We start from the raw sequence: 26210 nt of genomic DNA, 5'->3' as shown, positions 1-26210 counted from the left end.
AGATGATTATTGGAATGTAACGGAAGGGAAATTTATAATATTGCAATGCTTCAATAGAATTTGCATTAACCTCCAACGGGCTTGTGGCGCAATGGATAACGCGTCTGCCTACGGAGCAGAAGATTCCAGGTTCGAGTCCTGGCAAGCTCGGTGTTAACATTTAAAGATGATTATTGGAATGTAACGGAAGGGAAATTTATAATATTGCAATGCTTCAATAGCATTTGGATAAACCTCCAACGGGCTTGTGGCGCAATGGATAACGCGTCTGCCTACGGAGCAGAAGATTTAAGGTTCGAGTCCTGGCAAGCTCGGTGTTAACATTTAAAGATGATTATTGGAATGTAACGGAAGGGAAATTTATAATATTGCAATGCTTCAATAGCATTTAGATTAACCTCCAACGGGCTTGGGGCGCAATGGATAATGCGTCTGCCTACGGAGCAGAAGATTCCAGGTTCGAGTCCTGGCAAGCTCGGTGTTAACATTTAAAGATGATTATTAGAATATAACGGAAGGGAAATTTATAATATTGCAATGCTTCAATAGCATTTAAATAAACCTCCAACGGGCTTGTGGCGCAATGGATAACGCGTCTGCCTACGGAGCAAAAGATTCTAGGTTCGAGTCATGGCAAGCTCGGTGTTTATTTAAATTAAAGATCTTTTATGCGTCATAAAAATGCATAAATACAATGTTTGGAAAAGTTTTTGATATAACGAAGCAAGGGCTTGTAGCGTAATGGATAACGCGTCTGCCTTCGAAGCAGAAGATTCCAGGTTCGAGTCCTGGCAAGCTCGGTATTAACATTTTAAGATGATTATTAGAATATAACGGAAGGGAAATTTATAATATTGCAATGCTTCGATAGCATTTAAATAAGCCTCCAGCGGGCTTGTGGCGCAACGGATAAGGCAGCTGTCTACGGAGCAAAAGATGTAGGTTCGAGTCCTGGAAAGCACGGTGTTTATTTAAATTAAAGATCTTTTATGCGTCATAAAATGCATAAATACAATGTTTGGAAAAGTTTTTGATAAATCGAAGCAAGGGCTTGTGGCGTAATGGATAACGCGTCTGCCTTCGAAGCAGAAGATTCCAGGTTCGAGTCCTGGCAAGCTCGGTGTTAACATTTAAAGATGATTATTGGAATGTAACGGAAGGGAAATTTATAATATTGCAATGCTTCAATAGCATTTAGATTAACCTCCAACGGGCTTGTGGCGCAATGGATAACACGTTTGCCTACGGAGCAGAAGATTTAAGGTTCGAGTCCTGGCTAGCTCGGTGTTAACATTTAAAGATGATTATTGGAATGTAACGGAAGGGGAATTTATAATATTGCAATGCTTCAATAGCATTTAGATTAACCTCCAACGGGATTGTGGCGCAATGGATAACGCGTCTGCCTACGGAGCAGAAGGTTCCAGGTTCGAGTCCTGGCAAAGCTCGGTATTAACATTTAAAGATGATTATTAGAATATAACGGAAGGGAAATTTATAATATTGCAATGCTTCAATAGCATTTAGATTAACCTCCAACGGGCCTTTGGCGCAATGGATAACAAGTCTGCCTACGGAGCAAAAGATTCTAGGTTGGAGTCCTGGCAAGCTCGGTGTTTATTTTAATTAAAGATCTTTTATGCGTCATAAAAATGCATAAATACAAAGTTTGGAAAAGTTTTTGATAGAACGAAGCAAGGGCTTGTAGCGTAATGGATAACGCGTCTGCCTTCGAAGCAGAAGATTCCAGGTTCGAGTCCTGGCAAGCTCGGTATTAACATTTAAAGATGATTATTAGAATATAACGGAAGGGAAATTTATAATATTGCAATGCTTCAATAGCATTTAAATAAACCTCCAACGGGCTTGTGGCGCAATGGATAACGCGTCTGCCTACGGAGCCAAAGATTCTAGGTTCGAGTCATGGCAAGCTCGGTGTTTATTTTTATTAAAGATCTTTTATGCGTCATAAAAATGCATAAATACAATGTTTGGAAAAGTTTTTGATAGAACGAAGCAAGGGCTTGTGGCGTAATGGATAACGCGTCTGCCTTCGAAGCAGAAGATTCCAGGTTCGAGTCCTGGCAAGCTCGGTGTTAACATTTAAAGATGATTATTGGAATGTAACGGAAGGGAAATTTATAATATTGCAATGCTTCAATAGCTTTTAGATTAACCTCCAACGGGCTTGGGGCGCAATGGATAATGCGTCTGCCTACGGAGCAGAAGATTCCAGGTTCGAGTCCTGGCAAGCTCGGTGTTAACATTTAAAGATGATTATTGGAATGTAACGGAAGGGAAATTTATAATATTGCAATGCTTCAATAGCATTTAGATTAACCTCCAACGGGCTTGTGGCGCAATGGATAACGCGTCTGCCTACGGAGCAAAAGATTCTAGGTTCGAGTCATGGCAAGCTCGGTGTTTATTTAAATTAAAGATCTTTTATGCGTCATAAAAATGCATAAATACAAAGTTTGGAAAAGTTTTTGATAGAACGAAGCAAGGGCTTGTAGCGTAATGGATAACGCGTCTGCCTTCGAAGCAGAAGATTCCAGGTTCGAGTCCTGGCAAGCTCGGTATTAACATTTAAAGATGATTATTAGAATATAACGGAAGGGAAATTTATAATATTGCAATGCTTCAATAGCATTTAAATAAACCTAAAACGGGCTTGTGCCGCAACGGATAACGCAGCTGTCTACGGAGCAAACGATGTAGGTTCGAGTCCTGGAAAGCTCGGTGTTTATTTAAATTAAAGATCTTTTATTCGTCATAAAATGCATAAATACAATGTTTGGAAAAGTTTTTGATAAAACGAAGCAAGGGCTTGTGGCGTAATGGATAACGCGTCTGCCTTCGAAGCAGAAGATTCCAGGTTCGAGTCCTGGCAAGCTCGGTATTAACATTTAAAGTTGATTATTAGAATATAACGGAAGGGAAATTTATAATATTGCAATGCTTCAATAGAATTTGGATTAACCTCCAACGGGCTTGTGGCGCAATGGATAACGCGTCTGCCTACGGAGCAGAAGATTCCAGGTTCGAGTCCTGGCAAGCTCGGTTTTAACATTTAAAGATGATTATTGGAATGTAACGGAAGGGAAATTTATAATATTGCAATGCTTCAATAGAATTTGCATTAACCTCCAACGGGCTTGTGGCGCAATGGATAACGCGTCTGCCTACGGAGCAGAAGATTCCAGGTTCGAGTCCTGGCAAGCTCGGTGTTAACATTTAAAGATGATTATTGGAATGTAACGGAAGGGAAATTTATAATATTGCAATGCTTCAATAGCATTTGGATAAACCTCCAACGGGCTTGTGGCGAAATGGATAACGCGTCTGCCTACGGAGCAGAAGATTTAAGGTTCGAGTCCTGGCAAGCTCGGTGTTAACATTTAAAGATGATTATTGGAATGTAACGGAAGGGAAATTTATAATATTGCAATGCTTCAATAGCATTTAGATTAACCTCCAACGGGCTTGGGGCGCAATGGATAATGCGTCTGCCTACGGAGCAGAAGATTCCAGGTTCGAGTCCTGGCAAGCTCGGTGTTAACATTTAAAGATGATTATTGGAATGTAACGGAAGGGAAATTTATAATATTGCAATGCTTCAATAGCATTTGAATAAACCTCCAACGGGCTTGTGGCGCAACGGATAACGCAGCTGCCTACGGAGCAAAAGATTCTAGGTTCGAGTCCTGGCAAGCTCGGTATTATCATTTAAAGATGATTATTAGAATATAACGGAAGGGAAATTTATAATATTGCAATGCTTCAATAGCATTTAGATTAACCTCCAACGGGCTTGTAGCGCAATGGATAAAGCGTCTGCCTACGGAGCAGAAGTTTCCAGGTTCGAGTCCTGGCAAGCTCGGTATTAACATTTAAAGATGATTATTAGAATATAACGGAAGGGAAATTTATAATATTGCAATGCTTCAATAGCATTTAAATAAACCTCCAACGGGCTTGTGGCGCAATGGATAACGCGTCTGCCTACGGAGCAAAAGATTCTAGGTTCGAGTCATGGCAAGCTCGGTGTTTATTTAAATTAAAGATCTTTTATGCGTCATAAAAATGCATAAATACAATGTTTGGAAAAGTTTTTGATATAACGAAGCAAGGGCTTGTAGCGTAATGGATAACGCGTCTGCCTTCGAAGCAGAAGATTCCAGGTTCGAGTCCTGGCAAGCTCGGTATTAACATTTAAAGATGATTATTAGAATATAACGGAAGGGAAATTTATAATATTGCAATGCTTCGATAGCATTTAAATAAGCCTCCAGCGGGCTTGTGGCGCAACGGATAACGCAGCTGTCTACGGAGCAAAAGATGTAGGTTCGAGTCCTGGAAAGCACGGTGTTTATTTAAATTAAAGATCTTTTATGCGTCATAAAATGCATAAATACAATGTTTGGAAAAGTTTTTGATAAATCGAAGCAAGGGCTTGTGGCGTAATGGATAACGCGTCTGCCTTCGAAGCAGAAGATTCCAGGTTCGAGTCCTGGCAAGCTCGGTGTTAACATTTAAAGATGATTATTGGAATGTAACGGAAGAGGAATTTATAATATTGCAATGCTTCAATAGCATTTAGATTAACCTCCAACGGGATTGTGGCGCAATGGATAACGCGTCTGCCTACGGAGCAGAAGATTTAAGGTTCGAGTTCTGGCAAGCTCGGTATTAACATTTAAAGATGATTATTGGAATGTAACGGAAGGGAAATTTATAATATTGCAATGCTTCAATAGCATTTGGATTAACCTCCAACGGGCTTGTGGCGCAATGGATAACGCGTCTGCCTACGGAGCAGAAGGTTCCAGGTTCGAGTCCTGGCAAAGCTCGGTATTAACATTTAAAGATGATTATTAGAATATAACGGAAGGGAAATTTATAATATTGCAATGCTTCAATAGCATTTAGGTTAACCTCCAACGGGCCTTTGGCGCAATGGATAACAAGTCTGCCTACGGAGCAAAAGATTCTAGGTTGGAGTCCTGGCAAGCTCGGTGTTTATTTTAATTAAAGATCTTTTATGCGTCATAAAAATGCATAACTACAATGTTTGGAAAAGTTTTTGATAGAACGAAGCAAGGGCTTGTGGCGTAATGGATAACGCGTCTGCCTTCGAAGCAGAAGATTCCAGATTCGAGTCCTGGCAAGCTCGGTATTAACATTTAAAGATGATTATTTGAATATAACAGAAGGGAAATTTATGATATTGCAATGCTTCAATAGCATTTAGATTGACCTCCAACGGGCTTGTGGCGCAATGGATAACGCGTCTGCCTACGGAGCCAAAGATTCTAGGTTCGAGTCATGGCAAGCTCGGTGTTTATTTTAATTAAAGATCATTTATGCGTCATAAAAATGCATAAATACAATGTTTGGAAAAGTTTTTGATAGAACGAAGCAAGGGCTTGTGGAGTAATGGATAACGCGTCTGCCTTCGAAGCAGAAGATTCCAGGTTCGAGTCCTGGCAAGCTCGGTATTAACATTTAAAGATGATTATTAGAATATAACGGAAGGGAAATTTATAATATTGCAATGCTTCAATAGCATTTAAATAAACCTCCAACGGGCTTGTGGCGCAATGGATAATGCGTCTGCCTACGGAGCAGAAGATTCCAGGTTCGAGTCCTGGCAAGCTCGGTATTAACATTTAAAGTTGATTATTAGAATATAACGGAAGGGAAATTTATAATATTGCAATGCTTCAATAGAATTTGGATTAACCTCCAACGGGCTTGTGGCGCAATGGATAACGCGTCTGCCTACGGAGCAGAAGATTCCAGGTTCGAGTCCTGGCAAGCTCGGTTTTAACATTTAAAGATGATTATTGGAATGTAACGGAAGGGAAATTTATAATATTGCAATGCTTCAATAGAATTTGCATTAACCTCCAACGGGCTTGTGGCGCAATGGATAACGCGTCTGCCTACGGAGCAGAAGATTCCAGGTTCGAGTCCTGGCAAGCTCGGTGTTAACATTTAAAGATGATTATTGGAATGTAACGGAAGGGAAATTTATAATATTGCAATGCTTCAATAGCATTTGAATAAACCTCCAACGGGCTTGTGGCGCAACGGATAACGCAGCTGCCTACGGAGCAAAAGATTCTAGGTTCGAGTCCTGGCAAGCTCGGTATTATCATTTAAAGATGATTATTAGAATATAACGGAAGGGAAATTTATAATATTGCAATGCTTCAATAGCATTTAGATTAACCTCCAACGGGCTTGTAGCGCAATGGATAAAGCGTCTGCCTACGGAGCAGAAGTTTCCAGGTTCGAGTCCTGGCAAGCTCGGTATTAACATTTAAAGATGATTATTAGAATATAACGGAAGGGAAATTTATAATATTGCAATGCTTCAATAGCATTTAAATAAACCTCCAACGGGCTTGTGGCGCAATGGATAACGCGTCTGCCTACGGAGCAAAAGATTCTAGGTTCGAGTCATGGCAAGCTCGGTGTTTATTTAAATTAAAGATCTTTTATGCGTCATAAAAATGCATAAATACAATGTTTGGAAAAGTTTTTGATATAACGAAGCAAGGGCTTGTAGCGTAATGGATAACGCGTCTGCCTTCGAAGCAGAAGATTCCAGGTTCGAGTCCTGGCAAGCTCGGTATTAACATTTAAAGATGATTATTAGAATATAACGGAAGGGAAATTTATAATATTGCAATGCTTCGATAGCATTTAAATAAGCCTCCAGCGGGCTTGTGGCGCAACGGATAACGCAGCTGTCTACGGAGCAAAAGATGTAGGTTCGAGTCCTGGAAAGCACGGTGTTTATTTAAATTAAAGATCTTTTATGCGTCATAAAATGCATAAATACAATGTTTGGAAAAGTTTTTGATAAATCGAAGCAAGGGCTTGTGGCGTAATGGATAACGCGTCTGCCTTCGAAGCAGAAGATTCCAGGTTCGAGTCCTGGCAAGCTCGGTGTTAACATTTAAAGATGATTATTGGAATGTAACGGAAGAGGAATTTATAATATTGCAATGCTTCAATAGCATTTAGATTAACCTCCAACGGGATTGTGGCGCAATGGATAACGCGTCTGCCTACGGAGCAGAAGATTTAAGGTTCGAGTTCTGGCAAGCTCGGTATTAACATTTAAAGATGATTATTGGAATGTAACGGAAGGGAAATTTATAATATTGCAATGCTTCAATAGCATTTGGATTAACCTCCAACGGGCTTGTGGCGCAATGGATAACGCGTCTGCCTACGGAGCAGAAGGTTCCAGGTTCGAGTCCTGGCAAAGCTCGGTATTAACATTTAAAGATGATTATTAGAATATAACGGAAGGGAAATTTATAATATTGCAATGCTTCAATAGCATTTAGGTTAACCTCCAACGGGCCTTTGGCGCAATGGATAACAAGTCTGCCTACGGAGCAAAAGATTCTAGGTTGGAGTCCTGGCAAGCTCGGTGTTTATTTTAATTAAAGATCTTTTATGCGTCATAAAAATGCATAACTACAATGTTTGGAAAAGTTTTTGATAGAACGAAGCAAGGGCTTGTGGCGTAATGGATAACGCGTCTGCCTTCGAAGCAGAAGATTCCAGATTCGAGTCCTGGCAAGCTCGGTATTAACATTTAAAGATGATTATTTGAATATAACAGAAGGGAAATTTATGATATTGCAATGCTTCAATAGCATTTAGATTGACCTCCAACGGGCTTGTGGCGCAATGGATAACGCGTCTGCCTACGGAGCCAAAGATTCTAGGTTCGAGTCATGGCAAGCTCGGTGTTTATTTTAATTAAAGATCATTTATGCGTCATAAAAATGCATAAATACAATGTTTGGAAAAGTTTTTGATAGAACGAAGCAAGGGCTTGTGGAGTAATGGATAACGCGTCTGCCTTCGAAGCAGAAGATTCCAGGTTCGAGTCCTGGCAAGCTCGGTATTAACATTTAAAGATGATTATTAGAATATAACGGAAGGGAAATTTATAATATTGCAATGCTTCAATAGCATTTAAATAAACCTCCAACGGGCTTGTGGCGCAATGGATAATGCGTCTGCCTACGGAGCAGAAGATTCCAGGTTCGAGTCCTGGCAAGCTCGGTATTAACATTTAAAGTTGATTATTAGAATATAACGGAAGGGAAATTTATAATATTGCAATGCTTCAATAGAATTTGGATTAACCTCCAACGGGCTTGTGGCGCAATGGATAACGCGTCTGCCTACGGAGCAGAAGATTCCAGGTTCGAGTCCTGGCAAGCTCGGTTTTAACATTTAAAGATGATTATTGGAATGTAACGGAAGGGAAATTTATAATATTGCAATGCTTCAATAGAATTTGCATTAACCTCCAACGGGCTTGTGGCGCAATGGATAACGCGTCTGCCTACGGAGCAGAAGATTCCAGGTTCGAGTCCTGGCAAGCTCGGTGTTAACATTTAAAGATGATTATTGGAATGTAACGGAAGGGAAATTTATAATATTGCAATGCTTCAATAGCATTTGGATAAACCTCCAACGGGCTTGTGGCGAAATGGATAACGCGTCTGCCTACGGAGCAGAAGATTTAAGGTTCGAGTCCTGGCAAGCTCGGTGTTAACATTTAAAGATGATTATTGGAATGTAACGGAAGGGAAATTTATAATATTGCAATGCTTCAATAGCATTTAGATTAACCTCCAACGGGCTTGGGGCGCAATGGATAATGCGTCTGCCTACGGAGCAGAAGATTCCAGGTTCGAGTCCTGGCAAGCTCGGTGTTAACATTTAAAGATGATTATTGGAATGTAACGGAAGGGAAATTTATAATATTGCAATGCTTCAATAGCATTTGAATAAACCTCCAACGGGCTTGTGGCGCAACGGATAACGCAGCTGCCTACGGAGCAAAAGATTCTAGGTTCGAGTCCTGGCAAGCTCGGTATTATCATTTAAAGATGATTATTAGAATATAACGGAAGGGAAATTTATAATATTGCAATGCTTCAATAGCATTTAGATTAACCTCCAACGGGCTTGTAGCGCAATGGATAAAGCGTCTGCCTACGGAGCAGAAGTTTCCAGGTTCGAGTCCTGGCAAGCTCGGTATTAACATTTAAAGATGATTGTTAGAATATAACGGAAGGGAAATTTATAATATTGCAATGCTTCAATAGCATTTAAATAAACCTCCAACGGGCTTGTGGCGCAATGGATAACGCGTCTGCCTACGGAGCAAAAGATTCTAGGTTCGAGTCATGGCAAGCTCGGTGTTTATTTAAATTAAAGATCTTTTATGCGTCATAAAAATGCATAAATACAATGTTTGGAAAAGTTTTTGATAGAACGAAGCAAGGGCTTGTGGCGTAATGGATAACGCGTCTGCCTTCGAAGCAGAAGATTCCAGGTTCGAGTCCTGGCAAGCTCGGTGTTAACATTAAAAGATGATTATTGGAATGTAACGGAAGGGGAATTTATAATATTGCAATGCTTCGATAGCATTTAAATAAGCCTCCAGCGGGCTTGTGGCGCAACGGATAACGCAGCTGTCTACGGAGCAAAAGATGTAGGTTCGAGTCCTGGAAAGCACGGTGTTTATTTAAATTAAAGATCTTTTATGCGTCATAAAATGCATAAATACAATGTTTGGAAAAGTTTTTGATAAATCGAAGCAAGGGCTTGTGGCGTAATGGATAACGCGTCTGCCTTCGAAGCAGAAGATTCCAGGTTCGAGTCCTGGCAAGCTCGGTGTTAACATTTAAAGATGATTATTGGAATGTAACGGAAGGGGAATTTATAATATTGCAATGCTTCAATAGCATTTGAATAAACCTCCAACGGGCTTGTGGCGCAACGGATAACGCAGCTGCCTACGGAGCAAAAGATTCTAGGTTCGAGTCCTGGCAAGCTCGGTATTATCATTTAAAGATGATTATTAGAATATAACGGAAGGGAAATTTATAATATTGCAATGCTTCAATAGCATTTAGATTAACCTCCAACGGGCTTGTAGCGCAATGGATAAAGCGTCTGCCTACGGAGCAGAAGTTTCCAGGTTCGAGTCCTGGCAAGCTCGGTATTAACATTTAAAGATGATTGTTAGAATATAACGGAAGGGAAATTTATAATATTGCAATGCTTCAATAGCATTTAAATAAACCTCCAACGGGCTTGTGGCGCAATGGATAACGCGTCTGCCTACGGAGCAAAAGATTCTAGGTTCGAGTCATGGCAAGCTCGGTGTTTATTTAAATTAAAGATCTTTTATGCGTCATAAAAATGCATAAATACAATGTTTGGAAAAGTTTTTGATAGAACGAAGCAAGGGCTTGTGGCGTAATGGATAACGCGTCTGCCTTCGAAGCAGAAGATTCCAGGTTCGAGTCCTGGCAAGCTCGGTGTTAACATTAAAAGATGATTATTGGAATGTAACGGAAGGGGAATTTATAATATTGCAATGCTTCGATAGCATTTAAATAAGCCTCCAGCGGGCTTGTGGCGCAACGGATAACGCAGCTGTCTACGGAGCAAAAGATGTAGGTTCGAGTCCTGGAAAGCACGGTGTTTATTTAAATTAAAGATCTTTTATGCGTCATAAAATGCATAAATACAATGTTTGGAAAAGTTTTTGATAAATCGAAGCAAGGGCTTGTGGCGTAATGGATAACGCGTCTGCCTTCGAAGCAGAAGATTCCAGGTTCGAGTCCTGGCAAGCTCGGTGTTAACATTTAAAGATGATTATTGGAATGTAACGGAAGGGGAATTTATAATATTGCAATGCTTCAATAGCATTTAGATTAACCTCCAACGGGATTGTGGCGCAATGGATAACGCGTCTGCCTACGGAGCAGAAGATTTAAGGTTCGAGTTCTGGCAAGCTCGGTATTAACATTTAAAGATGATTATTGGAATGTAACGGAAGGGAAATTTATAATATTGCAATGCTTCAATAGCATTTGGATTAACCTCCAACGGGCTTGTGGCGCAATGGATAACGCGTCTGCCTACGGAGCAGAAGGTTCCAGGTTCGAGTCCTGGCAAAGCTCGGTATTAACATTTAAAGATGATTATTAGAATATAACGGAAGGGAAATTTATAATATTGCAATGCTTCAATAGCATTTAGGTTAACCTCCAACGGGCCTTTGGCGCAATGGATAACAAGTCTGCCTACGGAGCAAAAGATTCTAGGTTGGAGTCCTGGCAAGCTCGGTGTTTATTTTAATTAAAGATCTTTTATGCGTCATAAAAATGCATAACTACAATGTTTGGAAAAGTTTTTGATAGAACGAAGCAAGGGCTTGTGGCGTAATGGATAACGCGTCTGCCTTCGAAGCAGAAGATTCCAGATTCGAGTCCTGGCAAGCTCGGTATTAACATTTAAAGATGATTATTTGAATATAACAGAAGGGAAATTTATGATATTGCAATGCTTCAATAGCATTTAGATTGACCTCCAACGGGCTTGTGGCGCAATGGATAACGCGTCTGCCTACGGAGCCAAAGATTCTAGGTTCGAGTCATGGCAAGCTCGGTGTTTATTTTAATTAAAGATCATTTATGCGTCATAAAAATGCATAAATACAATGTTTGGAAAAGTTTTTGATAGAACGAAGCAAGGGCTTGTGGAGTAATGGATAACGCGTCTGCCTTCGAAGCAGAAGATTCCAGGTTCGAGTCCTGGCAAGCTCGGTATTAACATTTAAAGATGATTATTAGAATATAACGGAAGGGAAATTTATAATATTGCAATGCTTCAATAGCATTTAAATAAACCTCCAACGGGCTTGTGGCGCAATGGATAACGCGTCTGCCTACGGAGCAAAAGATTCTAGGTTCGAGTCATGGCAAGCTCGGTGTTTATTTAAATTAAAGATCTTTTATGCGTCATAAAAATGCATAAATACAATGTTTGGAAAAGTTTTTGATATAACGAAGCAAGGGCTTGTAGCGTAATGGATAACGCGTCTGCCTTCGAAGCAGAAGATTCCAGGTTCGAGTCCTGGCAAGCTCGGTATTAACATTTAAAGATGATTATTAGAATATAACGGAAGGGAAATTTATAATATTGCAATGCTTCGATAGCATTTAAATAAGCCTCCAGCGGGCTTGTGGCGCAACGGATAACGCAGCTGTCTACGGAGCAAAAGATGTAGGTTCGAGTCCTGGAAAGCACGGTGTTTATTTAAATTAAAGATCTTTTATGCGTCATAAAATGCATAAATACAATGTTTGGAAAAGTTTTTGATAAATCGAAGCAAGGGCTTGTGGCGTAATGGATAACGCGTCTGCCTTCGAAGCAGAAGATTCCAGGTTCGAGTCCTGGCAAGCTCGGTGTTAACATTTAAAGATGATTATTGGAATGTAACGGAAGGGGAATTTATAATATTGCAATGCTTCAATAGCATTTAGATTAACCTCCAACGGGATTGTGGCGCAATGGATAACGCGTCTGCCTACGGAGCAGAAGATTTAAGGTTCGAGTCCTGGCAAGCTCGGTATTAACATTTAAAGATGATTATTGGAATGTAACGGAAGGGAAATTTATAATATTGCAATGCTTCAATAGCATTTGGATTAACCTCCAACGGGCTTGTGGCGCAATGGATAACGCGTCTGCCTACGGAGCAGAAGGTTCCAGGTTCGGGTCCTGGCAAAGCTCGGTATTAACATTTAAAGATGATTATTAGAATATAACGGAAGGGAAATTTATAATATTGCAATGCTTCAATAGCATTTAGGTTAACCTCCAACGGGCCTTTGGCGCAATGGATAACAAGTCTGCCTACGGAGCAAAAGATTCTAGGTTGGAGTCCTGGCAAGCTCGGTGTTTATTTTAATTAAAGATCTTTTATGCGTCATAAAAATGCATAACTACAATGTTTGGAAAAGTTTTTGATAGAACGAAGCAAGGGCTTGTGGCGTAATGGATAACGCGTCTGCCTTCGAAGCAGAAGATTCCAGGTTCGAGTCCTGGCAAGCTCGGTGTTAACAGTTAAAGATGATTATTGGAATGTAACGGAACGGAAATTTATAATATTGCAATGCTTCAATAGCATTTAGATTAACCTCCAACGGGCTTGTGGCGCAATGGATAACGCGTCTGCCTACGGAGCAGAAGATTCCAGGTTCGAGTCCTGGCAAGCTCGGAATTAACATTTAAAGATGATTATTAGAATATAACGGAAGGGAAATTTATAATATTGCAATGCTTCAATAGCATTTAGATTAACCTCCAACAGGCTTGTGGCGCAATGGATAACGCGTCTACCTACGGAGCAGAAGATTCCAGGTTCGAGTTCTGGCAAGCTCGGTATTAACATTTAAAGATGATTATTTGAATATAACAGAAGGGAAATTTATGATATTGCAATGCTTCAATAGCATTTAGATTGACCTCCAACGGGCTTGTGGCGCAATGGATAACGCGTCTGCCTACGGAGCCAAAGATTCTAGGTTCGAGTCATGGCAAGCTCGGTGTTTATTTTAATTAAAGATCATTTATGCGTCATAAAAATGCATAAATACAATGTTTGGAAAAGTTTTTGATAGAACGAAGCAAGGGCTTGTGGAGTAATGGATAACGCGTCTGCCTTCGAAGCAGAAGATTCCAGGTTCGAGTCCTGGCCATCTCGGTATTAACATTTAAAGATGATTATTAGAATATAACGGAAGGGAAATTTATAATATTGCAATGCTTCAATAGCATTTAGATTAACCTCAAACGGGCTTGTGGCGCAATGGATAACGCGTCTGCCTACGGAGCAGAAGATTTAAGGTTCGAGTCCTGGCAAGCTCCGTATTTACATTTAAAGATGATTATTGGAATGTATCGGAAGGGAAATTTATAATATTGCAATGCTTCAATAGCATTTGGATTAACCTCCAACGGGCTTGTGGCGCAATGGATAACGCGTCTGCCTTCGAAGCAGAAGATTCCAGGTTCGAGTCCTGGCAAGCTCGGTATTAACATTTAAAGATGATTATTAGAATATAACGGAAGGGAAATTTATAATATTGCAATGCTTCAATAGCATTTAGATTAACCTCAAACGGGCTTGTGGCGCAATGGATAACGCGTCTGCCTACGGAGCAGAAGATTTAAGGTTCGAGTCCTGGCAAGCTCGGTATTAACATTTAAAGATGATTATTGGAATGTAACGGAAGGGAAATTTATAATATTGCAATGCTTCAATAGCATTTGGATTAACCTCCAAAAGGCTTGTGGCGCAATGGATAACGCGTCTGCCTACGGAGCAGAAGGTTCCAGGTTCGAGTCCTGGCAAAGCTCGGTATTAACATTTAAAGATGATTATTAGAATATAACGGAAGGGAAATTTATAATATTGCAATGCTTCAATAGCATTTAGGTTAACCTCCAACGGGCCTTTGGCGCAATGGATAACAAGTCTGCCTACGGAGCAAAAGATTCTAGGTTGGAGTCCTGGCAAGCTCGGTGTTTATTTTAATTAAAGATCTTTTATGCGTCATAAAAATGCATAACTACAATGTTTGGAAAAGTTTTTGATAGAACGAAGCAAGGGCTTGTGGCGTAATGGATAACGCGTCTGCCTTCGAAGCAGAAGATTCCAGGTTCGAGTCCTGGCAAGCTCGGTATTAACATTTAAAGATGATTATTTGAATATAACAGAAGGGAAATTTATGATATTGCAATGCTTCAATAGCATTTAGATTGACCTCCAACGGGCTTGTGGCGCAATGGATAACGCGTCTGCCTACGGAGCCAAAGATTCTAGGTTCGAGTCATGGCAAGCTCGGTGTTTATTTTAATTAAAGATCTTTTATGCGTCATAAAAATGCATAACTACAATGTTTGGAAAAGTTTTTGATAGAACGAAGCAAGGGCTTGTGGCGTAATGGATAACGCGTCTGCCTTCGAAGCAGAAGATTCCAGGTTCGAGTCCTGGCAAGCTCGGTGTTAACATTTAAAGATGATTATTGGAATGTAACGGAACGGAAATTTATAATATTGCAATGCTTCAATAGCATTTAGATTAACCTCCAACGGGCTTGTGGCGCAATGGATAACGCGTCTGCCTACGGAGCAGAAGATTTAAGGTTCGTGTCCTGGCAAGCTCGGTGTTAACATTTAAAGATGATTATAGGAATGTAACGGAAGGGGAATTTATAATATTGCAATGCTTCAATAGCATTTAGATTAACCTCCAACGGGCTTGTGGCGCAATGGATAACGCGTCTGCCTACGGAGCAGAAGATTCCAGGTTCGAGTCCTGGCAAGCTCGGAATTAACATTTAAAGATGATTATTAGAATATAACGGAAGGGAAATTTATAATATTGCAATGCTTCAATAGCATTTAGATTAACCTCCAACGGGCTTGTGGCGCAATGGATAACACGTCTACCTACGGAGCAGAAGATTCCAGGTTCGAGTTCTGGCAAGCTCGGTATTAACATTTAAAGATGATTATTTGAATATAACAGAAGGGAAATTTATGATATTGCAATGCTTCAATAGCATTTAGATTGACCTCCAACGGGCTTGTGGCGCAATGGATAACGCGTCTGCCTACGGAGCCAAAGATTCTAGGTTCGAGTCATGGCAAGCTCGGTGTTTATTTTAATTAAAGATCATTTATGCGTCATAAAAATGCATAAATACAATGTTTGGAAAAGTTTTTGATAGAACGAAGCAAGGGCTTGTGGAGTAATGGATAACGCGTCTGCCTGCGAAGCAGAAGATTCCAGGTTCGAGTCCTGGCCATCTCGGTATTAACATTTAAAGATGATTATTAGAATATAACGGAAGGGAAATTTATAATATTGCAATGCTTCAATAGCATTTAGATTAACCTCAAACGGGCTTGTGGCGCAATGGATAACGCGTCTGCCTACGGAGCAGAAGATTTAAGGTTCGAGTCCTGGCAAGCTCCGTATTTACATTTAAAGATGATTATTGGAATGTATCGGAAGGGAAATTTATAATATTGCAATGCTTCAATAGCATTTGGATTAACCTCCAACGGGCTTGTGGCGCAATGGATAACGCGTCTGCCTTCGAAGCAGAAGATTCCAGGTTCGAGTCCTGGCAAGCTCGGTATTAACATTTAAAGATGATTATTAGAATATAACGGAAGGGAAATTTATAATATTGCAATGCTTCAATAGCATTTAGATTAACCTCAAACGGGCTTGTGGCGCAATGGATAACGCGTCTGCCTACGGAGCAGAAGATTTAAGGTTCGAGTCCTGGCAAGCTCGGTATTAACATTTAAAGATGATTATTGGAATGTAACGGAAGGGAAATTTATAATATTGCAATGCTTCAATAGCATTTGGATTAACCTCCAAAAGGCTTGTGGCGCAATGGATAACGCGTCTGCCTACGGAGCAGAAGGTTCCAGGTTCGAGTCCTGGCAAAGCTCGGTATTAACATTTAAAGATGATTATTAGAATATAACGGAAGGGAAATTTATAATATTGCAATGCTTCAATAGCATTTAGGTTAACCTCCAACGGGCCTTTGGCGCAATGGATAACAAGTCTGCCTACGGAGCAAAAGATTCTAGGTTGGAGTCCTGGCAAGCTCGGTGTTTATTTTAATTAAAGATCTTTTATGCGTCATAAAAATGCATAACTACAATGTTTGGAAAAGTTTTTGATAGAACGAAGCAAGGGCTTGTGGCGTAATGGATAACGCGTCTGCCTTCGAAGCAGAAGATTCCAGGTTCGAGTCCTGGCAAGCTCGGTATTAACATTTAAAGATGATTATTTGAATATAACAGAAGGGAAATTTATGATATTGCAATGCTTCAATAGCATTTAGATTGACCTCCAACGGGCTTGTGGCGCAATGGATAACGCGTCTGCCTACGGAGCCAAAGATTCTAGGTTCGAGTCATGGCAAGCTCGGTGTTTATTTTAATTAAAGATCTTTTATGCGTCATAAAAATGCATAACTACAATGTTTGGAAAAGTTTTTGATAGAACGAAGCAAGGGCTTGTGGCGTAATGGATAACGCGTCTGCCTTCGAAGCAGAAGATTCCAGGTTCGAGTCCTGGCAAGCTCGGTGTTAACATTTAAAGATGATTATTGGAATGTAACGGAACGGAAATTTATAATATTGCAATGCTTCAATAGCATTTAGATTAACCTCCAACGGGCTTGTGGCGCAATGGATAACGCGTCTGCCTACGGAGCAGAAGATTTAAGGTTCGTGTCCTGGCAAGCTCGGTGTTAACATTTAAAGATGATTATAGGAATGTAACGGAAGGGGAATTTATAATATTGCAATGCTTCAATAGCATTTAGATTAACCTCCAACGGGCTTGTGGCGCAATGGATAACGCGTCTGCCTACGGAGCAGAAGATTCCAGGTTCGAGTCCTGGCAAGCTCGGAATTAACATTTAAAGATGATTATTAGAATATAACGGAAGGGAAATTTATAATATTGCAATGCTTCAATAGCATTTAGATTAACCTCCAACGGGCTTGTGGCGCAATGGATAACGCGTCTACCTACGGAGCAGAAGATTCCAGGTTCGAGTTCTGGCAAGCTCGGTATTAACATTTAAAGATGATTATTTGAATATAACAGAAGGGAAATTTATGATATTGCAATGCTTCAATAGCATTTAGATTGACCTCCAACGGGCTTGTGGCGCAATGGATAACGCGTCTGCCTACGGAGCCAAAGATTCTAGGTTCGAGTCATGGCAAGCTCGGTGTTTATTTTAATTAAAGATCATTTATGCGTCATAAAAATGCATAAATACAATGTTTGGAAAAGTTTTTGATAGAACGAAGCAAGGGCTTGTGGAGTAATGGATAACGCGTCTGCCTTCGAAGCAGAAGATTCCAGGTTCGAGTCCTGGGAATCTCGGTATTAACATTTAAAGATGATTATTAGAATATAACGGAAGGGAAATTTATAATATTGCAATGCTTCAATAGCATTTAGATTAACCTCAAACGGGCTTGTGGCGCAATGGATAACGCGTCTGCCTACGGAGCAGAAGATTTAAGGTTCGAGTCCTGGCAAGCTCCGTTTTTACATTTAAAGATGATTATTGGAATGTATCGGAAGGGAAATTTATAATATTGCAATGCTTCAATAGCATTTGGATTAACCTCCAACGGGCTTGTGGCGCAATGGATAACGCGTCTGCCTTCGAAGCAGAAGATTCCAGGTTCGAGTCCTGGCAAGCTCGGTATTAACATTTAAAGATGATTATTAGAATATAACGGAAGGGAAATTTATAATATTGCAATGCTTCAATAGCATTTAGATTAACCTCAAACGGGCTTGTGGCGCAATGGATAACGCGTCTGCCTACGGAGCAGAAGATTTAAGGTTCGAGTCCTGGCAAGCTCGGTATTAACATTTAAAGATGATTATTGGAATGTAACGGAAGGGAAATTTATAATATTGCAATGCTTCAATAGCATTTGGATTAACCTCCAAAAGGCTTGTGGCGCAATGGATAACGCGTCTGCCTACGGAGCAGAAGGTTCCAGGTTCGAGTCCTGGCAAAGCTCGGTATTAACATTTAAAGATGATTATTAGAATATAACGGAAGGGAAATTTATAATATTGCAATGCTTCAATAGCATTTAGGTTAACCTCCAACGGGCCTTTGGCGCAATGGATAACAAGTCTGCCTACGGAGCAAAAGATTCTAGGTTGGAGTCCTGGCAAGCTCGGTGTTTATTTTAATTAAAGATCTTTTATGCGTCATAAAAATGCATAACTACAATGTTTGGAAAAGTTTTTGATAGAACGAAGCAAGGGCTTGTGGCGTAATGGATAACGCGTCTGCCTTCGAAGCAGAAGATTCCAGGATCGAGTCCTGGCAAGCTCGGTATTAACATTTAAAGATGATTATTTGAATATAACAGAAGGGAAATTTATGATATTGCAATGCTTCAATAGCATTTAGATTGACCTCCAACGGGCTTGTGGCGCAATGGATAACGCGTCTGCCTACGGAGCCAAAGATTCTAGGTTCGAGTCATGGCAAGCTCGGTGTTTATTTTAATTAAAGATCTTTTATGCGTCATAAAAATGCATAAATACAATGTTTGGAAAAGTTTTTGATAGAACGAAGCAAGGGCTTGTGGCGTAATGGATAACGCTTTTGCCTTCGAAGCAGAAGATTCCAGGTTCGAGTCCTGGCAAGCTCGGTATTAACATTTAAAGATGATTATTAGAATATAACGGAAGGGAAATTTATAATATTGCAATGCTTCAATAGCATTTAGATTAACCTCAAACGGGCTTGTGGCGCAATGGATAACGCGTCTGCCTACGGAGCAGAAGATTTAAGGTTCGAGTCCTGACAAGCTCCGTATTTACATTTAAAGATGATTATTGGAATGTATCGGAAGGGAAATTTATAATATTGCAATGCTTCAATAGCATTTGGATTAACTTCCAACGGGCTTGTGGCGCAATGGATAACGCGTCTGCCTACGGAGCAGAAGGTTCCAGGTTGGAGTCCTGGCAAAGCTCGGTATTAACATTTAAAGATGATTATTAGAATATAACGGAAGGGAAATTTATAATATTGCAATGCTTCAATAGCATTTAGATTAACCTCCAACGGGCTTGTAGCGCAATGGATAACGCGTCTGCCTTCGAAGCAGAAGATTCTGGGTTCGAGTCCTGGCAAGCTCGGTATTAACATTTAAAGATGATTATTAGAATATAACGGAAGGGAAATTTATAATATTGCAATGCTTCAATAGCATTTAGATTAACCTCCAACGGGCTTGTGGCGCAATGGATAACGCGTCTGCCAACGGAGCAGAAGATTCCAGGTTCGAGTCCTGGCAAGCTCGGTATTAACATTTAAAGATGATTATTTGAATATACCGGAAGGGAAATTTATAATATTGCAATGCTTCAATAGCATTTGGATTAACCTCCATCGGGCTTGTGGCGCAACGGATAACGCAGCTGTCTACGGAGCAAAAGATTCTAGGTTCGAGTTTTGGGAAGCTCGGTGTTAACATTTAAAGATGATTATTAGAATATAACGGAAGGGAAATTTATAATATTGCGATGCTTCAATAGCATTTAGATTAACCTCCAACGGGCTTGTGGCGCAATGGATAACGCGTCTGCCTACGGAGCAAAAGATTCTAGGTTCGAGTCATGGCAAGCTCGGTGTTTATTTAAATTAAAGATCTTTTATGCGTCATAAAATGCATAAATACAATGTTTGGAAAAGTTTTTTATAAATCGAAGCAAGGGCTTGTGGCGTAATGGATAACGCGTCTGCCTTCGAAGCAGAAGATTCCAGGTTCGAGTCCTGGCAAGCTCGGTGTTAACATTTAAAGATGATTATTGGAATGTAACGGAACGGAAATTTATAATATTGCAATGCTTCAATAGCATTTAGATTAACCTCCAACGGGCTTGTGGCGCAATGGATAACGCGTCTGCCTACGGAGCAGAAGATTTAAGGTTCGTGTCCTGGCAAGCTCGGTGTTAACATTTAAAGATGATTATAGGAATGTAACGGAAGGGGAATTTATAATATTGCAATGCTTCAATAGCATTTAGATTAACCTCCAACGGTCTTGTGGCGCAATGGATAACGCGTCTGCCTACGGAGCAGAAGATTCCAGGTTCGAGTCCTGGCAAGCTCGGAATTAACATTTAAAGATGATTATTAGAATATAACGGAAGGGAAATTTATAATATTGCAATGCTTCAATAGCATTTAGATTAACCTCCAACGGGCTTGTGGCGCAATGGATAACGCGTCTGCCTACGGAGCAGAAGATTCCAGGTTCGAGTTCTGACAAGCTCGGTATTAACATTTAAAGATGATTATTTGAATATACCGGAAGGGAAATTTATAATATTGCAATGCTTCAATAGCATTTGGATTAACCTCCAACGGGCTTGTGGCGCAATGGATAACGCGTCTTCCTACGGAGCAGAAGATTTAAGGTTCGAGTCCTGGCAAGCTCGGTGTTAACATTTAAAGATGATTATTGGAATGTAACGGAAGGGAAATTTATAATATTGCAATGCTTCAATAGCATTTAGATTAACCTCCAACGGGCTTGGGGCGCAATGGATAATGCGTCTGCCTACGGAGCAGAAGATTCCAGGTTCGAGTCCTGGCAAGCTCGGTGTTAACATTTAAAGATGATTATTGGAATGTAACGGAAGGGAAATTTATAATATTGCAATGCTTCAATAGCATTTGAATAAACCTCCAACGGCCTTGTGGCGCAACGGATAACGCAGCTGCCTACGGAGCAAAAGATTCTAGGTTCGAGTCCTGGGAAGCTCGGTGTTAACATTTAAAGATGATTATTAGAATATAACGGAAGGGAAATTTATAATATTGCGATGCTTCAATAGCATTTAGATTAACCTCCAACGGGCTTGTGGCGCAATGGATAACGCGTCTGCCTACGGAGCAAAAGATTCTAGGTTCGAGTCATGGCAAGCTCGGTGTTTATTTAAATTAAAGATCTTTTATGCGTCATAAAATGCATAAATACAATGTTTGGAAAAGTTTTTTATAAATCGAAGCAAGGGCTTGTGGCGTAATGGATAACGCGTCTGCCTTCGAAGCAGAAGATTCCAGGTTCGAGTCCTGGCAAGCTCGGTGTTAACATTTAAAGATGATTATTGGAATGTAACGGAACGGAAATTTATAATATTGCAATGCTTCAATAGCATTTGGATTAACCTCCAACGGGCTTGTGGCGCAATGGATAACGCGTCTGCCTACGGAGCAGAAGATTTAAGGTTCGAGTCCTGGCAAGCTCGGTATTAACATTTAAAGATGATTATTTGAATATACCGGAAGGGAAATTTATAATATTGCAATGCTTCAATAGCATTTGGATTAACCTCCAACGGGCTTGTGGCGCAATGGATAACGCGTCTGCCTACGGAGCAGAAGATTTAAGGTTCGAGTCCTGACAAGCTCCGTATTTACATTTAAAGATGATTATTGGAATGTATCGGAAGGGAAATTTATAATATTGCAATGCTTCAATAGCATTTGGATTAACTTCCAACGGGCTTGTGGCGCAATGGATAACGCGTCTGCCTACGGAGCAGAAGGTTCCAGGTTCGAGTCCTGGCAAAGCTCGGTATTAACATTTAAAGATGATTATTAGAATATAACGGAAGGGAAATTTATAATATTGCAATGCTTCAATAGCATTTAGATTAACCTCCAACGGGCTTGTAGCGCAATGGATAACGCGTCTGCCTACGGAGCAGAAGTTTCCAGGTTCGAGTCCTGGCAAGCTCGGTATTAACATTTAAAGATGATTATTGGAATATAACGGAAGGGAAATTTATAATATTGCAATGCTTCAATAGCATTTAGATTAACCTCCAACGGGCTTGTGGCGCAATGGATAACGCGTCTGCCAACGGAGCAGAAGATTCCAGGTTCGAGTCCTGGCAAGCTCGGTATTAACATTTAAAGATAATTATCTGAATATACCGGAAGGGAAATTTATAATATTGCAATGCTTCAATAGCATTTGGATTAACCTCCATCGGGCTTGTGGCGCAACGGATAACGCAGCTGTCTACGGAGCAAAAGATTCTAGGTTCGAGTCCTGGCAAGCTCGGTGTTAACATTTAAAGATGATTATTAGAATATAACGGAAGGGAAATTTATAATATTGCAATGCTTCAATAGCATTTAGATTAACCTCCAACGGGCTTGTGGCGCAATGGATAACGCGTCTGCCTTCGAAGCAGAAGATTCTGGGTTCGAGACCTGGCAAGCTCGGTATTAACATTTAAAGATGATTATTAGAATATAACGGAAGGGAAATTTATAATATTGCAATGCTTCAATAGCATTTAGATTAACCTCCAACGGGCTTGTGGCGCAATGGATAACGCCTCTGCCTACGGAGCAGAAGATTCCAGGTTCGAGTCCTGGCAAGCTCGATATTAACATTTAAAGATGATTATTTGAATATACCGGAAGGGAAAGTTATAATATTGCAATGCTTCAATAGCATTTGGATTAACCTCCAACGGGCTTGTGGCGCAACGGATAACGCAGCTGCCTACGGAGCAAAAGATTCTAGGTTTGAGTCCTGGCAAGCTCGGTGTTAACATTTAAAGATGATTATTAGAATATAACGGAAGGGAAATTTATAATATTGCAATGCTTCAATAGCATTTAGATTAATCTCCAACGGGCTTGTGGCGCAATGGATAACGCGTCTGCCTACGGAGCAAAAGATTCTAGGTTCGAGTCATGGCAAGCTCGGTGTTTATTTAAATTAAAGATCTTTTATGCGTCATAAAAATGCATAAATACAATGCTTGGAAAGGTTTTTGATAGAACGAAGCAAGGGCTTGTAGCGTAATGGATAACGCGTCTGCCTTCGAAGCAGAAGATTCTGGGTTCGAGTCCTGGCAAGCTCGGTATTAACATTTAAAGATGATTATTAGAATGTAACGGAAGGGAAATTTATAATATTGCAATGCTTCGATAGCATTTAAATAAACCTCCAGCGGGCTTGTGGCGCAACGGATAACGCAGCTGTCTACGGAGCAAAAGGTGTAGGTTCGAGTCCTGGAAAGCTCGGTGTTTATTTAAATTAAAGATCTTTTATGCGTCATAAAATGCATAAATACAATGTTTGGAAAAGTTTTTGATAAATCGAAGCAAGGGCTTGTGGCGTAATGGATAACGCGTCTGCCTTCGAAGCAGAAAATTCCAGGTTCGAGTCCTGGCAAGCTCGGTGTTAACATTTAAAGATGATTATTGGAATGTAACGGAAGGGGAATTTATAATATTGCAATGCTTCAATAGCATTTAGATTAACCTCCAACGGGCTTGTGGCGCAATGGATAACGCGTCTGCCTACGGAGCAGAAGATTCCAGGTTCGAGTCCTGGCAAGCTCGGTATTAACATTTAAGGATGATTATTGGAATGTAACGGAAGGGAAATTTATAATATTGCAATGCTTCAATAGCATTTAGATTAACCTCCAACGGGCTTGTGGCGCAATGGATAACGCGTCTGCCTACGGAGCAGAAGATTTAAGGTTCGTGTCCTGGCAAGCTCGGTGTTAACATTTAAAGATGATTATTGGAATGTAACGGAAGGGGAATTTATAATATTGCAATGCTTCAATAGCATTTAGCTTAACCTCCAACGGGCTTGTGGCGCAATGGATAACGCGTCTGCCTACGGAGCAGAAGATTCCAGATTCGAGTCCTGGCAAGCTCGGTATTAACATTTAAAAATGATTATTAGAATATAACGGAAGGGAAATTTATAATATTGCAATGCTTCAATAGCATTAAGATTAACCTCAAACGGGCTTGTGGCGCAATAGATAACGCGTCTGCCTACGGAGCAGAAGATTCCAGGTTCGAGTCCTGGCAAGCTCCGTATTTACATTTAAAGATGATTATTGGAATGTATCGGAAGGGAAATTTATAATATTGCAATGCTTCAATAGCATTTGGATTAACCTCCAACGGGCTTGTGGCGCAATGGATAACGCGTCTGCCTACGGAGCAGAAGGTTCCAGGTTCGAGTCCTGGCAAAGCTCGGTATTAACATTTAAAGATGATTATTAGAATATAACGGAAGGGAAATTTATAATATTGCAATGCTTCAATAGCATTTAGATTAACCTCCAACGGGCTTGTAGCGCAATGGATAACGCGTCTGCCTACGGAGCAGAAGTTTCCAGGTTCGAGTCCTGGCAAGCTCGGTGTTTATTTAAATTAAACATCTTTTATGCGTCATAAAAATGCATAAATACAATGTTTGGAAAAGTTTTTGATAGAACGAAGCAAGGGCTTGTAGCGTAATGGATAACGCGTCTGCCTTCGAAGCAGATGATTCCAGGTTCGAGTCCTGGCAAGCTCGGTATTAACATTTAAAGATGATTATTGGAATATAACGGAAGGGAAATTTATAATATTGCAATGCTTCAATAGCATTTAGATTAACCTCCAACGGGCTTGTGGCGCAATGGATAACGCGTCTGCCAACGGAGCAGAAGATTCCAGGTTCGAGTCCTGGCAAGCTCGGTATTAACATTTAAAGATGATTATTTGAATATACCGGAAGGGAAATTTATAATATTGCAATGCTTCAATAGCATTTGGATTAACCTCCAACGGGCTTGTGGCGCAACGGATAACGCAGCTGCCTACGGAGCAAAAGATTCTAGGTTCGAGTCATGGCAAGCTCGGTGTTTATTTAAATTAAAGATCTTTTATGCGTCATAAAAATGCATAAATACAATGCTTGGAAAAGTTTTTGATAGAACGAAGCAAGGGGTTGTAGCGTAATGGATAACGCGTCTGCCTTCGAAGCAGAAGATTCCAGGTTCGAGTCCTGGCAAGCTCGGTATTAACATTTAAAGATGATTATTAGAATATAACGGAAGGGAAATTTATAATATTGCAATGCTTCAATAGCATTTGGATTAACCTCCAACGGGCTTGTGGCGCAACGGATAACGCAGCTGCCTACGGAGCAAAAGATTCTAGGTTCGAGTCCTGGCAAGCTCGGTGTTAACATTTAAAGATGATTATTAGAATATAACGGAAGGGAAATTTATAATATTGCAATGCTTCAATAGCATTTAGATTAACCTCCAACGGGCTTGTGGCGCAATGGATAACGCGTCTGCCTACGGAGCAAAAGATTCTAGGTTCGAGTCATGGCAAGCTCGGTGTTTATTTAAATTAAAGATCTTTTATGCGTCATAAAAATGCATAAATACAATGCTTGGAAAGGTTTTTGATAGAACGAAGCAAGGGCTTGTAGCGTAATGGATAACGCGTCTGCCTTCGAAGCAGAAGATTCTGGGTTCGAGTCCTGGCAAGCTCGGTATTAACATTTAAAGATGATTATTAGAATATAACGGAAGGGAAATTTATAATATTGCAATGCTTCGATAGCATTTAAATAAACCTCCAGCGGGCTTGTGGCGCAACGGATAACGCAGCTGTCTACGGAGCAAAAGGTGTAGGTTCGAGTCCTGGAAAGCTCGGTGTTTATTTAAATTAAAGATCTTTTATGCGTCATAAAATGCATAAATACAATGTTTGGAAAAGTTTTTGATAAATCGAAGCAAGGGCTTGTGGCGTAATGGATAACGCGTCTGCCTTCGAAGCAGAAGATTCCAGGTTCGAGTCCTGGCAAGCTCGGTGTTAACATTTAAAGATGATTATTGGAATGTAACGGAAGGGGAATTTATAATATTGCAATGCTTCAAT

General features: G+C 40.3%; 73 non-coding genes across 73 annotated transcripts; all 73 read left to right on the top strand.

The window, feature by feature from the left end:
* The first annotated feature begins 77 nt into the window (after nt 1–77).
* Nucleotides 78–150, top strand: TRNAR-ACG (transfer RNA arginine (anticodon ACG)). The gene has a single exon. It is a non-coding gene; the product is annotated as a tRNA-Arg (tRNA).
* A 577-nt stretch (nt 151–727) lies between these two features.
* Nucleotides 728–800, top strand: TRNAR-UCG (transfer RNA arginine (anticodon UCG)). Its single transcript has one exon. It is a non-coding gene; the product is annotated as a tRNA-Arg (tRNA).
* A 247-nt stretch (nt 801–1047) lies between these two features.
* TRNAR-UCG (transfer RNA arginine (anticodon UCG)) lies at nt 1048–1120 on the top strand. The gene has a single exon. It is a non-coding gene; the product is annotated as a tRNA-Arg (tRNA).
* Nucleotides 1121–1375: 255 nt separating this feature from the next.
* Nucleotides 1376–1449, top strand: TRNAR-ACG (transfer RNA arginine (anticodon ACG)). The gene has a single exon. It is a non-coding gene; the product is annotated as a tRNA-Arg (tRNA).
* Nucleotides 1450–1698: 249 nt separating this feature from the next.
* Nucleotides 1699–1771, top strand: TRNAR-UCG (transfer RNA arginine (anticodon UCG)). The gene has a single exon. It is a non-coding gene; the product is annotated as a tRNA-Arg (tRNA).
* A 249-nt stretch (nt 1772–2020) lies between these two features.
* On the top strand, nt 2021–2093 carry TRNAR-UCG (transfer RNA arginine (anticodon UCG)). The gene has a single exon. It is a non-coding gene; the product is annotated as a tRNA-Arg (tRNA).
* A 413-nt stretch (nt 2094–2506) lies between these two features.
* Nucleotides 2507–2579, top strand: TRNAR-UCG (transfer RNA arginine (anticodon UCG)). Its single transcript has one exon. It is a non-coding gene; the product is annotated as a tRNA-Arg (tRNA).
* Nucleotides 2580–2826: 247 nt separating this feature from the next.
* On the top strand, nt 2827–2899 carry TRNAR-UCG (transfer RNA arginine (anticodon UCG)). The gene has a single exon. It is a non-coding gene; the product is annotated as a tRNA-Arg (tRNA).
* Nucleotides 2900–2990: 91 nt separating this feature from the next.
* On the top strand, nt 2991–3063 carry TRNAR-ACG (transfer RNA arginine (anticodon ACG)). Its single transcript has one exon. It is a non-coding gene; the product is annotated as a tRNA-Arg (tRNA).
* A 91-nt stretch (nt 3064–3154) lies between these two features.
* TRNAR-ACG (transfer RNA arginine (anticodon ACG)) lies at nt 3155–3227 on the top strand. The gene has a single exon. It is a non-coding gene; the product is annotated as a tRNA-Arg (tRNA).
* Nucleotides 3228–4132: 905 nt separating this feature from the next.
* On the top strand, nt 4133–4205 carry TRNAR-UCG (transfer RNA arginine (anticodon UCG)). Its single transcript has one exon. It is a non-coding gene; the product is annotated as a tRNA-Arg (tRNA).
* Nucleotides 4206–4452: 247 nt separating this feature from the next.
* TRNAR-UCG (transfer RNA arginine (anticodon UCG)) lies at nt 4453–4525 on the top strand. The gene has a single exon. It is a non-coding gene; the product is annotated as a tRNA-Arg (tRNA).
* Nucleotides 4526–4780: 255 nt separating this feature from the next.
* TRNAR-ACG (transfer RNA arginine (anticodon ACG)) lies at nt 4781–4854 on the top strand. Its single transcript has one exon. It is a non-coding gene; the product is annotated as a tRNA-Arg (tRNA).
* A 249-nt stretch (nt 4855–5103) lies between these two features.
* TRNAR-UCG (transfer RNA arginine (anticodon UCG)) lies at nt 5104–5176 on the top strand. Its single transcript has one exon. It is a non-coding gene; the product is annotated as a tRNA-Arg (tRNA).
* Nucleotides 5177–5425: 249 nt separating this feature from the next.
* TRNAR-UCG (transfer RNA arginine (anticodon UCG)) lies at nt 5426–5498 on the top strand. Its single transcript has one exon. It is a non-coding gene; the product is annotated as a tRNA-Arg (tRNA).
* Nucleotides 5499–5589: 91 nt separating this feature from the next.
* Nucleotides 5590–5662, top strand: TRNAR-ACG (transfer RNA arginine (anticodon ACG)). Its single transcript has one exon. It is a non-coding gene; the product is annotated as a tRNA-Arg (tRNA).
* A 91-nt stretch (nt 5663–5753) lies between these two features.
* On the top strand, nt 5754–5826 carry TRNAR-ACG (transfer RNA arginine (anticodon ACG)). Its single transcript has one exon. It is a non-coding gene; the product is annotated as a tRNA-Arg (tRNA).
* Nucleotides 5827–5917: 91 nt separating this feature from the next.
* Nucleotides 5918–5990, top strand: TRNAR-ACG (transfer RNA arginine (anticodon ACG)). The gene has a single exon. It is a non-coding gene; the product is annotated as a tRNA-Arg (tRNA).
* Nucleotides 5991–6567: 577 nt separating this feature from the next.
* TRNAR-UCG (transfer RNA arginine (anticodon UCG)) lies at nt 6568–6640 on the top strand. The gene has a single exon. It is a non-coding gene; the product is annotated as a tRNA-Arg (tRNA).
* A 247-nt stretch (nt 6641–6887) lies between these two features.
* TRNAR-UCG (transfer RNA arginine (anticodon UCG)) lies at nt 6888–6960 on the top strand. The gene has a single exon. It is a non-coding gene; the product is annotated as a tRNA-Arg (tRNA).
* A 255-nt stretch (nt 6961–7215) lies between these two features.
* TRNAR-ACG (transfer RNA arginine (anticodon ACG)) lies at nt 7216–7289 on the top strand. Its single transcript has one exon. It is a non-coding gene; the product is annotated as a tRNA-Arg (tRNA).
* Nucleotides 7290–7538: 249 nt separating this feature from the next.
* TRNAR-UCG (transfer RNA arginine (anticodon UCG)) lies at nt 7539–7611 on the top strand. The gene has a single exon. It is a non-coding gene; the product is annotated as a tRNA-Arg (tRNA).
* A 249-nt stretch (nt 7612–7860) lies between these two features.
* TRNAR-UCG (transfer RNA arginine (anticodon UCG)) lies at nt 7861–7933 on the top strand. The gene has a single exon. It is a non-coding gene; the product is annotated as a tRNA-Arg (tRNA).
* A 91-nt stretch (nt 7934–8024) lies between these two features.
* On the top strand, nt 8025–8097 carry TRNAR-ACG (transfer RNA arginine (anticodon ACG)). Its single transcript has one exon. It is a non-coding gene; the product is annotated as a tRNA-Arg (tRNA).
* Nucleotides 8098–8188: 91 nt separating this feature from the next.
* On the top strand, nt 8189–8261 carry TRNAR-ACG (transfer RNA arginine (anticodon ACG)). The gene has a single exon. It is a non-coding gene; the product is annotated as a tRNA-Arg (tRNA).
* A 91-nt stretch (nt 8262–8352) lies between these two features.
* On the top strand, nt 8353–8425 carry TRNAR-ACG (transfer RNA arginine (anticodon ACG)). Its single transcript has one exon. It is a non-coding gene; the product is annotated as a tRNA-Arg (tRNA).
* A 905-nt stretch (nt 8426–9330) lies between these two features.
* Nucleotides 9331–9403, top strand: TRNAR-UCG (transfer RNA arginine (anticodon UCG)). The gene has a single exon. It is a non-coding gene; the product is annotated as a tRNA-Arg (tRNA).
* Nucleotides 9404–9650: 247 nt separating this feature from the next.
* Nucleotides 9651–9723, top strand: TRNAR-UCG (transfer RNA arginine (anticodon UCG)). The gene has a single exon. It is a non-coding gene; the product is annotated as a tRNA-Arg (tRNA).
* Nucleotides 9724–10300: 577 nt separating this feature from the next.
* On the top strand, nt 10301–10373 carry TRNAR-UCG (transfer RNA arginine (anticodon UCG)). Its single transcript has one exon. It is a non-coding gene; the product is annotated as a tRNA-Arg (tRNA).
* A 247-nt stretch (nt 10374–10620) lies between these two features.
* TRNAR-UCG (transfer RNA arginine (anticodon UCG)) lies at nt 10621–10693 on the top strand. Its single transcript has one exon. It is a non-coding gene; the product is annotated as a tRNA-Arg (tRNA).
* A 255-nt stretch (nt 10694–10948) lies between these two features.
* Nucleotides 10949–11022, top strand: TRNAR-ACG (transfer RNA arginine (anticodon ACG)). Its single transcript has one exon. It is a non-coding gene; the product is annotated as a tRNA-Arg (tRNA).
* A 249-nt stretch (nt 11023–11271) lies between these two features.
* On the top strand, nt 11272–11344 carry TRNAR-UCG (transfer RNA arginine (anticodon UCG)). The gene has a single exon. It is a non-coding gene; the product is annotated as a tRNA-Arg (tRNA).
* A 249-nt stretch (nt 11345–11593) lies between these two features.
* Nucleotides 11594–11666, top strand: TRNAR-UCG (transfer RNA arginine (anticodon UCG)). The gene has a single exon. It is a non-coding gene; the product is annotated as a tRNA-Arg (tRNA).
* Nucleotides 11667–11915: 249 nt separating this feature from the next.
* Nucleotides 11916–11988, top strand: TRNAR-UCG (transfer RNA arginine (anticodon UCG)). Its single transcript has one exon. It is a non-coding gene; the product is annotated as a tRNA-Arg (tRNA).
* Nucleotides 11989–12235: 247 nt separating this feature from the next.
* On the top strand, nt 12236–12308 carry TRNAR-UCG (transfer RNA arginine (anticodon UCG)). The gene has a single exon. It is a non-coding gene; the product is annotated as a tRNA-Arg (tRNA).
* A 578-nt stretch (nt 12309–12886) lies between these two features.
* Nucleotides 12887–12959, top strand: TRNAR-UCG (transfer RNA arginine (anticodon UCG)). Its single transcript has one exon. It is a non-coding gene; the product is annotated as a tRNA-Arg (tRNA).
* Nucleotides 12960–13050: 91 nt separating this feature from the next.
* Nucleotides 13051–13123, top strand: TRNAR-ACG (transfer RNA arginine (anticodon ACG)). The gene has a single exon. It is a non-coding gene; the product is annotated as a tRNA-Arg (tRNA).
* A 741-nt stretch (nt 13124–13864) lies between these two features.
* Nucleotides 13865–13937, top strand: TRNAR-UCG (transfer RNA arginine (anticodon UCG)). Its single transcript has one exon. It is a non-coding gene; the product is annotated as a tRNA-Arg (tRNA).
* Nucleotides 13938–14192: 255 nt separating this feature from the next.
* TRNAR-ACG (transfer RNA arginine (anticodon ACG)) lies at nt 14193–14266 on the top strand. Its single transcript has one exon. It is a non-coding gene; the product is annotated as a tRNA-Arg (tRNA).
* Nucleotides 14267–14515: 249 nt separating this feature from the next.
* Nucleotides 14516–14588, top strand: TRNAR-UCG (transfer RNA arginine (anticodon UCG)). The gene has a single exon. It is a non-coding gene; the product is annotated as a tRNA-Arg (tRNA).
* A 249-nt stretch (nt 14589–14837) lies between these two features.
* On the top strand, nt 14838–14910 carry TRNAR-UCG (transfer RNA arginine (anticodon UCG)). The gene has a single exon. It is a non-coding gene; the product is annotated as a tRNA-Arg (tRNA).
* Nucleotides 14911–15165: 255 nt separating this feature from the next.
* On the top strand, nt 15166–15238 carry TRNAR-ACG (transfer RNA arginine (anticodon ACG)). The gene has a single exon. It is a non-coding gene; the product is annotated as a tRNA-Arg (tRNA).
* A 741-nt stretch (nt 15239–15979) lies between these two features.
* Nucleotides 15980–16052, top strand: TRNAR-UCG (transfer RNA arginine (anticodon UCG)). Its single transcript has one exon. It is a non-coding gene; the product is annotated as a tRNA-Arg (tRNA).
* Nucleotides 16053–16307: 255 nt separating this feature from the next.
* Nucleotides 16308–16381, top strand: TRNAR-ACG (transfer RNA arginine (anticodon ACG)). Its single transcript has one exon. It is a non-coding gene; the product is annotated as a tRNA-Arg (tRNA).
* Nucleotides 16382–16630: 249 nt separating this feature from the next.
* Nucleotides 16631–16703, top strand: TRNAR-UCG (transfer RNA arginine (anticodon UCG)). Its single transcript has one exon. It is a non-coding gene; the product is annotated as a tRNA-Arg (tRNA).
* A 249-nt stretch (nt 16704–16952) lies between these two features.
* Nucleotides 16953–17025, top strand: TRNAR-UCG (transfer RNA arginine (anticodon UCG)). Its single transcript has one exon. It is a non-coding gene; the product is annotated as a tRNA-Arg (tRNA).
* Nucleotides 17026–17280: 255 nt separating this feature from the next.
* TRNAR-ACG (transfer RNA arginine (anticodon ACG)) lies at nt 17281–17353 on the top strand. Its single transcript has one exon. It is a non-coding gene; the product is annotated as a tRNA-Arg (tRNA).
* A 741-nt stretch (nt 17354–18094) lies between these two features.
* Nucleotides 18095–18167, top strand: TRNAR-UCG (transfer RNA arginine (anticodon UCG)). Its single transcript has one exon. It is a non-coding gene; the product is annotated as a tRNA-Arg (tRNA).
* A 255-nt stretch (nt 18168–18422) lies between these two features.
* On the top strand, nt 18423–18496 carry TRNAR-ACG (transfer RNA arginine (anticodon ACG)). The gene has a single exon. It is a non-coding gene; the product is annotated as a tRNA-Arg (tRNA).
* Nucleotides 18497–18745: 249 nt separating this feature from the next.
* TRNAR-UCG (transfer RNA arginine (anticodon UCG)) lies at nt 18746–18818 on the top strand. The gene has a single exon. It is a non-coding gene; the product is annotated as a tRNA-Arg (tRNA).
* Nucleotides 18819–19067: 249 nt separating this feature from the next.
* Nucleotides 19068–19140, top strand: TRNAR-UCG (transfer RNA arginine (anticodon UCG)). The gene has a single exon. It is a non-coding gene; the product is annotated as a tRNA-Arg (tRNA).
* A 420-nt stretch (nt 19141–19560) lies between these two features.
* On the top strand, nt 19561–19633 carry TRNAR-UCG (transfer RNA arginine (anticodon UCG)). Its single transcript has one exon. It is a non-coding gene; the product is annotated as a tRNA-Arg (tRNA).
* A 91-nt stretch (nt 19634–19724) lies between these two features.
* TRNAR-ACG (transfer RNA arginine (anticodon ACG)) lies at nt 19725–19797 on the top strand. The gene has a single exon. It is a non-coding gene; the product is annotated as a tRNA-Arg (tRNA).
* A 412-nt stretch (nt 19798–20209) lies between these two features.
* TRNAR-UCG (transfer RNA arginine (anticodon UCG)) lies at nt 20210–20282 on the top strand. Its single transcript has one exon. It is a non-coding gene; the product is annotated as a tRNA-Arg (tRNA).
* A 255-nt stretch (nt 20283–20537) lies between these two features.
* On the top strand, nt 20538–20610 carry TRNAR-ACG (transfer RNA arginine (anticodon ACG)). The gene has a single exon. It is a non-coding gene; the product is annotated as a tRNA-Arg (tRNA).
* A 904-nt stretch (nt 20611–21514) lies between these two features.
* On the top strand, nt 21515–21587 carry TRNAR-UCG (transfer RNA arginine (anticodon UCG)). Its single transcript has one exon. It is a non-coding gene; the product is annotated as a tRNA-Arg (tRNA).
* A 419-nt stretch (nt 21588–22006) lies between these two features.
* TRNAR-ACG (transfer RNA arginine (anticodon ACG)) lies at nt 22007–22080 on the top strand. Its single transcript has one exon. It is a non-coding gene; the product is annotated as a tRNA-Arg (tRNA).
* A 91-nt stretch (nt 22081–22171) lies between these two features.
* Nucleotides 22172–22244, top strand: TRNAR-ACG (transfer RNA arginine (anticodon ACG)). The gene has a single exon. It is a non-coding gene; the product is annotated as a tRNA-Arg (tRNA).
* A 91-nt stretch (nt 22245–22335) lies between these two features.
* On the top strand, nt 22336–22408 carry TRNAR-ACG (transfer RNA arginine (anticodon ACG)). The gene has a single exon. It is a non-coding gene; the product is annotated as a tRNA-Arg (tRNA).
* A 255-nt stretch (nt 22409–22663) lies between these two features.
* On the top strand, nt 22664–22736 carry TRNAR-UCG (transfer RNA arginine (anticodon UCG)). The gene has a single exon. It is a non-coding gene; the product is annotated as a tRNA-Arg (tRNA).
* A 91-nt stretch (nt 22737–22827) lies between these two features.
* TRNAR-ACG (transfer RNA arginine (anticodon ACG)) lies at nt 22828–22900 on the top strand. Its single transcript has one exon. It is a non-coding gene; the product is annotated as a tRNA-Arg (tRNA).
* Nucleotides 22901–23313: 413 nt separating this feature from the next.
* On the top strand, nt 23314–23386 carry TRNAR-UCG (transfer RNA arginine (anticodon UCG)). The gene has a single exon. It is a non-coding gene; the product is annotated as a tRNA-Arg (tRNA).
* Nucleotides 23387–23633: 247 nt separating this feature from the next.
* TRNAR-UCG (transfer RNA arginine (anticodon UCG)) lies at nt 23634–23706 on the top strand. Its single transcript has one exon. It is a non-coding gene; the product is annotated as a tRNA-Arg (tRNA).
* A 91-nt stretch (nt 23707–23797) lies between these two features.
* On the top strand, nt 23798–23870 carry TRNAR-ACG (transfer RNA arginine (anticodon ACG)). Its single transcript has one exon. It is a non-coding gene; the product is annotated as a tRNA-Arg (tRNA).
* Nucleotides 23871–24125: 255 nt separating this feature from the next.
* Nucleotides 24126–24198, top strand: TRNAR-ACG (transfer RNA arginine (anticodon ACG)). Its single transcript has one exon. It is a non-coding gene; the product is annotated as a tRNA-Arg (tRNA).
* A 91-nt stretch (nt 24199–24289) lies between these two features.
* Nucleotides 24290–24362, top strand: TRNAR-ACG (transfer RNA arginine (anticodon ACG)). Its single transcript has one exon. It is a non-coding gene; the product is annotated as a tRNA-Arg (tRNA).
* A 91-nt stretch (nt 24363–24453) lies between these two features.
* TRNAR-ACG (transfer RNA arginine (anticodon ACG)) lies at nt 24454–24527 on the top strand. Its single transcript has one exon. It is a non-coding gene; the product is annotated as a tRNA-Arg (tRNA).
* A 91-nt stretch (nt 24528–24618) lies between these two features.
* On the top strand, nt 24619–24691 carry TRNAR-ACG (transfer RNA arginine (anticodon ACG)). Its single transcript has one exon. It is a non-coding gene; the product is annotated as a tRNA-Arg (tRNA).
* An 85-nt stretch (nt 24692–24776) lies between these two features.
* Nucleotides 24777–24849, top strand: TRNAR-UCG (transfer RNA arginine (anticodon UCG)). Its single transcript has one exon. It is a non-coding gene; the product is annotated as a tRNA-Arg (tRNA).
* Nucleotides 24850–24940: 91 nt separating this feature from the next.
* Nucleotides 24941–25013, top strand: TRNAR-ACG (transfer RNA arginine (anticodon ACG)). Its single transcript has one exon. It is a non-coding gene; the product is annotated as a tRNA-Arg (tRNA).
* Nucleotides 25014–25262: 249 nt separating this feature from the next.
* On the top strand, nt 25263–25335 carry TRNAR-UCG (transfer RNA arginine (anticodon UCG)). The gene has a single exon. It is a non-coding gene; the product is annotated as a tRNA-Arg (tRNA).
* A 413-nt stretch (nt 25336–25748) lies between these two features.
* Nucleotides 25749–25821, top strand: TRNAR-UCG (transfer RNA arginine (anticodon UCG)). The gene has a single exon. It is a non-coding gene; the product is annotated as a tRNA-Arg (tRNA).
* Nucleotides 25822–26068: 247 nt separating this feature from the next.
* On the top strand, nt 26069–26141 carry TRNAR-UCG (transfer RNA arginine (anticodon UCG)). The gene has a single exon. It is a non-coding gene; the product is annotated as a tRNA-Arg (tRNA).
* The last annotated feature ends 69 nt before the right edge of the window (nt 26142–26210 follow it).

Source organism: Phalangium opilio, unplaced genomic scaffold, assembly GCF_054372755.1.
Source record: "Phalangium opilio isolate 3A_F unplaced genomic scaffold, DU_Popi_V2 ptg000054l_1, whole genome shotgun sequence".
Classification (NCBI taxonomy): domain Eukaryota; kingdom Metazoa; phylum Arthropoda; class Arachnida; order Opiliones; family Phalangiidae; genus Phalangium; species Phalangium opilio.
The sequence above is the reverse complement of the archived record's forward strand: the minus strand, read 5'-3'. Positions and strand labels throughout refer to the sequence as shown.